Source organism: Callorhinus ursinus, unplaced genomic scaffold (genome assembly GCF_003265705.2).
Source record: "Callorhinus ursinus isolate GAN/ISIS: 27379988/994484 unplaced genomic scaffold, GSC_fseal_2.0 scaffold4, whole genome shotgun sequence".
NCBI lineage: Eukaryota > Metazoa > Chordata > Mammalia > Carnivora > Otariidae > Callorhinus > Callorhinus ursinus.
Window position 1 is genome coordinate 24685673 of NW_027397066.1, and position 8838 is coordinate 24694510.

The window sequence follows — 8838 nt, forward strand, 5'->3', positions numbered from 1 at the left end:
TTTATTTGGGAGAGAGCATGTGCACACACAAGTGGGTGGTGGGGCAACAGAGGGAGAGAGAGAGAGAATCTCAAGCAGACTCTGCATGGAGCATGGAGCCCAACACCGGCTTGATCTCACGATCCTGAGATCATGATCTGAGCTAAAACCAACAGTTGGACACAATCAAGTCATACAGGCACTCCACAATATGACTTATCAAACAAAAATAATATACCCTATGTAGGCAGTGTGGATAACAGGTGAAGTTTCCTCAAAAAATTAAAAATAGAAATACCCTATGATCCAGTATTTACTCAAAGAAAACAAAAACACTAATTTGAAAAGATATATGCACCCCATATTTATTGCAGCATTGTTTATAATAGCCAAAATATTGGAAGCAACCCAAGTATCCATCAATAAATAAATGGATAACACCATACACACACACACACACACACACACACACACACACACACACACGAATATTATTCAGCCATAAGAAAGGATGAGTTCTTGCCATTTTTGATAACATGGGTGGACCTAGAGGTTATTATGCTAAGTGAAATAAGCCAAACAGAGAAAGACAAATACCATATGATTCCACCTATATATGGAATCTAAAAAACAAAACAAATGAACAAACACAAAGCAGAAACAGACCCATAAATACAGAGAACAAACTGGTTGCCAGAGGGGAAGGGGTTTGGAGGATGGGCAAAATGAGTAAAGGGGAGTGGGAAATCCAGGTTCTCAGAAAGTGAATGTCACAGGGTAAAAGATACAGCATAGGGAATATAGTCAAGGATATTGTCATAGTATTGTACGGTGACAATGGTTGTTACACTTGTGGTGAGCCTAACAAAATGTATGGACTTGTCAAATTACTATGTTGTACACCTAATACTAATATTGTATCCCAACAGTACTTCAATAAAAACAAAACAAAAAATGCTACATCTTAAATTTTGTACTGTTCCACTGAGTTAAAATTTAAACACAAATAAAAACTTCGTGTGGTCACATAGAATGACAGGATTGAAGTAAACAAAGTCCTATTTCTTCATTATTATATTCCCTGTGCTATCACGATTTATTTTGAAGTTGCTATTTAAACACAGGTATGGAGTAGTATGAGGATTGGAGACAAGAATGGTATTCAAAGCAACCATGAACGATTCTAAGCTGTTACTGAGCCTTTAAATAAATGTGTGTAACTGAGTCCAAATGTGTCATGAGACAATTGTATAACTGGAGGTTCCCTGAATTAACTTACATGAATCATGGAATATTAATTAAAGAGTAGTGATAAAGCATAGGCTAATTTTATGTTTACATATATGTTTTTAAAATTCACAATAACCACAGCAATTATTTAGAACTCAGCCTCAGAAAATATTTTTAGGAGACATATTTTATCACTAGTATTATTTAGAATCACTAGTGTATGGTCATGGAATAATGATGGGCAATGTTCAGAGCTTGGTTATAGTTTTTGAATTCCTTATAGACAAGGCACCTAAATGTTGCCGCCATTGTGGACCATACCCACCCTCCCCCTCCCATGCATTTGGCATGTGCTTTGAGATGGGAATGTGAAGCTTTAGTTCCAGGCCATGTATGTCTATATCGTCCCCAAGTTTAATTGCATGTCTACTGTGGAAGTTTTTGATCAGCAATGATTTCTGTGACTCCAGTTGGACTCTCCCTTCATCAGGGAACCATGACATCTGGTAATCTGTACAGTTGAAAAGAGGCAGGGAAAGTAGACACCTCTATTCATCTCCTTCTGGAAAGTTGCAATATGCATCCAAAAATAGGAGTGTCCTTTTTTTATTTGTGATGATGCTACATTTTATCCTTGCTGCCAAATAAATTGATGTACCACCTTGCCCTTTGGTGTGACTTCACAAGTTAAAAAGCCACAATACATCTTGCACATAAATAAGCAAAAGACCCCTGTCTAATTGAATGATTAAAAGTTTAAAATGCTGTTTTAATTCAATCAATTAAAAGCACAAACAGCATGGGTTTGATTGAATCAATTTAAAGAATTACACCGCAGTCAATGTGTTCATCAGCCGGAGTGAAAATTTCATGTATCACCTACACACAGCTTGAAATCTGTATCCTTCAATTAGATGTAACAAACAACCTTTTATCACATCACAGAAAGGTGATTTCTTTGCAAAAGGAGGGAATAGTGCTATACCAGAGATATACCATTAGTTACAAATGAACCAGCTGGCATCCAGTTTGAAATGTTTAACAAATACCATATCTTGGTTTTGAGTAATTTTCTGTCTTTGATATTCCCCCAAGTTTGATCATAAGCATGGAAATGTATTTCATCCCCTTATTAAAAAAATAATATTTGAATATCAAGATGTAGTCCTAAAATACAAAATGTAAAATAATAAGTGTACTAAAGGCAATGATGGTTTAAGATAGTCATGAAACTACTGAGGTAATTGTGTATCTGCTTACTACAACAAGGAGTTACTAAAATGGATATTAATATTTATAGCTGCAGCCAAACTAATAGAGACACTGATACACTTCAGCTTGCTGAAAAATTTGGTAGATATCTCCAAAATCCTAATACACTCCCTTTTTAACATTTTTGGAGTCTGATTATGATTAATAGAATGCTTTGATGGGAAGAGATTTTTCTATAAAATTTTCATCACTGTAATTGAGCCAAAAAAATCATATATTTAGGAAAGAAAAAAGAGGGTAACTCAGTATTCATGCATTTTCAAGTAAAAAATAAAATAAATCACACTGGCCTGAGTGTTTCCATTTCACCAGCACAAAGCTTTATACATTTTGATTTCTGAAATTGTAAGAGTCTGTGTTTAAAAAGCTTTATAATTTAGATGCAAATAAAGAAATGTTGGATTCTTCTCTTATTATGTAATCTGATGTGTCACTACCCCAGTCTTTACACTCATATCTATTCAGAATGTGTACGGAAACTGTGATCCCATGCACTGGATCATCATGAGAAGAGTCTGGCCTAAAGTACTTGGAGGATGTTAGAATTAGTATCTTTTAGGGTTTTTATCAAATTATTATTATTAAATTTGATTATTGCAAGTCTACAATAATTTATTCCAGACTCCTAGAGGTCATATATGTGTTTATTTATTTGAAATTCCTGGGGGCTTTGGACTTTAGAAATTTTAGAGTTTAGAATGGTAGCGTATGCGTGTGTTTATGTGTGTGTGTGTGTACATGCATAATGAACCATAAGACCAGCTTAACACAGAGGTAGGGAGTAATATCTTGTAATCAAACATATTGATTGTTTTGTTACAAAACATATTAATAATAATACTACTTACAATAAATAAAGTGTCACCAAATAAGTATTTTTTTTATTATGAGAACTTTTTGGACTCTAGAGATATGCGTTGCTACTCATAATGACTTTAAGTTAGAGCTATTTTTTTTTTAACCTATTTGAGGGATAGAGAAACAGTCCTGATTAAGTAATTTGTCTAAAATCACACAGCCAGGAAGTAATGCAGCCAGTATTCATCAAATCTAACTGGCTCCAAAGCCCACATGTTTATCCCTCCTCTATCCTTCTGTTTCTGAATATGGTAAATAATAAATATTTTGAACAGTTTTATTTTATGTCGTATATTCACCAAACCTCAGGTTTTTCTAATCTCAAAAAGAGTGAGTGTTTCATAGGATAACCAGGAAATAAACAATCTATAGTTTTGCCTGTGTACATGTCACATTACTCAAGACAGAGCTTATTCTTATAGTGTTCTCAGTGCACATGATCTAACAGAGTGGGGTAGTAATACTTAGACAAAATAAACACTAAAACAAAAACTGCAACAAGAGACAAGGGCACTACATAGTGACAAAGGAATCAATCCAACAAGAGGATATATCAATTTTAAATATCTATGCACCCAACCTAGAAGCACCTAAATATATAAAGCAAAAATTAACAGACATAAAAGGAAAAATTGACAGTAATACAATAATAGTAAGGGACTTTAATACTCCACTTATATAAGTGAATAGATCATCTAGAGTGATTATCAATAAGGAAACTATGGCATTAAGGGCACATAGGAATTAGATACCCACAGAGTATCCCATAGGAAAAGAGGAGAATACACATTCAGTTCAAATGCTCATGAAACATTCTCCTGGATAGACCATGTTAGGCCACAAAATATTTCTCAATGAATTTAAAAAGGTGAAAATCATACCAAGCATCTTTTCTAACCACAATGGTATGAAATTTGAAATCAATTACATAAAGCAAATTTTAAAAACACAAACACATGCAGGGTAAAAAACATGCTACTAAACCACCAATGGGGTCAATAAAGAAATCAAAGAGGAAATCAAAAAAGACTTGAGACAAATGAAAATAGAAACACACTGGTCCAAAATCTATGAGATGCAGAAAAGCAGTTCTAAGAGAGAAATTTAGAGTGATACAGGCTTACATCAAGAAACAAGAAAAATCTCAAACAGTTTAACCTAAATGAACAAGAACAATCAAAGTCTGAGGTTAGTTGAAGAAAATAAGATTAGGGCAGAAATAAATGAAATAAGGACTAAAATAATTGAAAAGATCAATAAAACTAACAGCTGGTTCTTCAAAAAGATAAATAAAATTGATAAACCCTTAGCCTGACTCATAAAAATGAAGTGGGGGGGACACACCAAGAAAAATGGGAAAACCTAGAAGAAATGGATAAATTCCTAGAATCATAAAATCTTTCAAGACTAAAGGGGAAACAAATAGAAAATCTTAAAAGAGTAATTATTAGCAATAAAATTGAATCAGTAATAAAAAAAAAACTCCCAAACAAACAAATAGGACCAGATGTCCTCACAGGTGAATTCTAACAAACATTTTTTTTAAGATTTTATTTATTTATTTGACAGAGAGAGACACAGTGAGAGAGGGAACACAAGCAGGGGGAGTGGGAGAGGGAGAAGCAGGCTTCCCGCTGAGCAGGGAGCCCGATGCGGGGCTCGATCCCAGGACCCTGGGATCATGACCTGAGACGAAGGTAGATGCTTAACGACTGAGCCACCCAGGCACCCCCTAAAGAACATTTAAAGGTCAGTAAATACCTATCCTTCTCAAACTATTCCCAAAAAAATGAGGAGAAAGGAATGCCTGCAAATTCATTCTACAAGGCCAGCATTACCCTGACATGAAAACCAAAAATACCACCTACAATCAAATTATAGGCAATGTCCTTTATGAACATAGATGGAAAAATCCTCAACAAAAAATTAGCAAACCAAATTCAATAATATATTTAAACAATTATACACCATGATCAAGTAAGATTAATTCCAGGGACAATGTAGTTCAATATCTGCAAATTAATCAATGTGATATACCACATTGATAACATGAGAGATAGGGGCGCCTGGGTGGCTCATTTGGTTAAGCGACTGCCTACGGCTCAGGTCATGATCCTGGAGTCCTGGGATCAAGTCTGACATCAGGCTCCCTGTTCAGTGGGGAGTCTGCTTCTCCCTCTGGCCCTCCCCCCTCTCATGTACACTCCCTCTCTCTCTCTTTCTCACTCTCTCAAATAAATAAATAAATAACTCCTTAAAAAATGAGGGATAAAAATCATATGATCATCTCAGTAGATATAGAAAAAGCATTTGACAAAATTCAATATCTATTTATGATTAAAAACTCTCAACAAAGTGTGTATAGAGGGAACACACTTCAACATAATAAAAACCATATATGACAAACCCACAACTACAATAATTCTCAATAGCTGAAAGCTACTCTTCTATGATAAGGAACAAGACAAGGATTCCCACTCTCACCAATTTTAATTAGCATGGTACTGGAAGTCCTAGCCACACCAATCAGACAGGAAATGAAAGGCATCCAAATCTTAAATGAAGACACAAATGTGTCATTATTTGCAGATGGCATACTTATGTATATAGAAAACCTTAAAAACTCCATCAAAAAACTATTAGAATAAATGAATTCAGTAAAGTCACAGAATACAAAGTTAATATACAGAATTATGTTGCATTTTTATACACTAATAACAAACTGTCTGAAAGAGAAATTAAGAAAATGATACCTTTGCAATCACAACAAAAAGAATACCTAGAAATAAATTTTTCAATAAAGTGAGAGACCTGTACTCTAAAAACTATAAGATGTTGATGAAAGAAATTAGAGACAACACAAATAAATGAAAAATACACTGTGCTCATTAGAAGAATTTATATTGTTAAAATATCCATACTACACAAACATTCTACAGATTCCATGCAATCTCTATCAAAATACCAAGAACATTTTTTCACAGAATAAGAAAAATAATCTTAAAATTTCTATAAAAGCACAAAAGACCCCAAATAGCCAAAGAAATGTTGAAAAAGAACAAAGCTGGAAGTATCACGCTTTCTCTTTTCAAACTATGCCACAAAGCTACAGAAATCAAATCAGTACGGTACTGGCAAAAATCAGATACATATACCAGGAGAACAGAATGTAGGGTCTGTCTATAAATAAGCCCAACTATATACAGCCCATTAATCTATTACAAAGGAGTAAAAATTGAGGAAAGGCAACCTCTTTAATAAATGGTGATGAAAAAATTAGACAGCTACATGCAAAAGAATGAAATTGGACCACTTTCTTATGCCATATAAAAAATAAACTCAAAATGAATTAAAGACCTAAATATGAAACCTGAAACCGTAAAACTCTTAAAACATAGAAAATAGTCTCTTGAGCATTGCCCTTAACAACATATTTATGGATAGGTCTCCTCAGGCAAGGGAAACAAAAGCAAAAATAAACTACTGACACTATGCCAAAATAAAAAGATATTGCACATCAAAGGAAACCATAAATAAAATGAAAAGACAAACAAGTGAATGGGAAGAGATACTTGTAAATGATATATCCAATAAGGATATATGTATAATGTATACACACATGTACACTGAATTGAATATTACTAAATCATAAAAAAGAATGAAGTCTTAATCAGTGTGATTTACCATATTGTGACAACATGGATATACCTACAGAGAGTTATGCTAAGTGAAAAATGTCAGATACAAAAATATAAATACCATATGGCTTCACTTATATGTGGAAAAAAAAAAAAAAAAAAACAAAAAAAATGAACCAAAACGGAGACAGAAACAGATTCATAAATACAGAGAACAGGGGTTTCTGGATGGCTTACTTGGTTAAGTGTCTGCCTTTGGCTCAGGTCATGATCTCAGGGTCCTGGAATCGAGCCCTGCATCAGGCTCCCTGCTTGGCGGGAAGCCTGCTTCTCCCTCTCCCACTTCCCCTCCTTATGTTCCCTCTCTCACTGTGACTCTCTCTGTCAAATAAATAAATAATATGAAAAAATAGGTAAAGGGAACTAAGAGGTACAAAGTTCTAGTTACAAAATAAATAAGTCATGGGTATATGAAGTGCAGTATAGGGGATACAGTCAATAGTATTGTGATAACTGTGTACGGTGACAAATAGTTACTAGACTTTTCATGATGATCATTGTGTAATATATATAAATGTCAAATCACTATGCTGCACACCTCAAATATAATTTTTTTTATTTTATGTTATATCACCATACATTACACCATCAGTTTTTGATGTAGTGTTCCATGATTCATTGTTCGCATTTAACACCCAGTGCTCCATGCAGAACATGCCCTCTTTAATACCCATCACTGGCCTAACCCATCCCCCCACACCCTCCCCTCTAGAACCCTCAGTTTGTTTCTCAGAGTCCATAGTCTCTCATGGTTTGTCTCCCCCTCTGATTCCCCCCCTTCATTCTTCCCCTCCTGCTATCTTCTTCTTCTTCTTCTTTTTTTTTTTTAACATACAATGTATTATTTGTTTCAGATGTACAGATCTGTGATTCAACAGTCTTACACAATTCAGAGCGCTCACCATAGCACATACCTCCCCAATGTCTATCACCCAGACACCCATCCCTCCCACCCCCCACCACTCCAGCAACCCTCAGTTTGTTTCCTGAGATTAAGAATTCCTCATATCAGTGAGGTCATATGATACATGTCTTTTTCTGATTGACTTATTTCGCTCAGCATAATACTCTCCAGTCCCATCCACATCATTGCGAATAGCAAGATGTCATTCCTTTTGATGGCTGTATAATATTCCATCTCTCACACACACACAGACACACAGACACACACACACAGACACACACACAGACACACACACACACACATATATATACCACATCTTCTTTATCCATTCATTTATCGATGGACATCTTGGCTTTTTCCATAGCTTGGCTATTGTGGACATTGCTGTTATAAACATTGGGTTGCAAGTACCCCTTCGGTTCCTCAAAAAGTTGAAAATAAAGCTACCATATGACCCAGCAATTGTGCTACTGGGTGTTTACCCTAATATTTTAAGTGAACTCTACTTCAATTTTAAAAGAGGAGTGGGATGTTTAATAACTACTAGAAAGTGACTGAGTCTGTGACTATTTTTCTTCTCAGACTGACCAAGAGGTTTATACCTCATAAAAATAGCATATATTTATAAGAAAGATAAACTCCAATCAGTCTCTTACCATACAACTGGAATTCACAAGAGCTATATATATCCTACTACCATTTTCCTGTGTTCCTCACTATAGGAATTTATCTTCTAAAACTAATTGTAGTGAAGTTTTTTGAGACAAATTTCTCTCCACCCCCAAATAATATTACACTCTATTCTGTTACATATATCTTTGAATATGCTTTTGATACTATTTATCATTTTATATGGCTCTCATGTTTATTTCTCTTCCTCTACGAAGAATGAGCTCC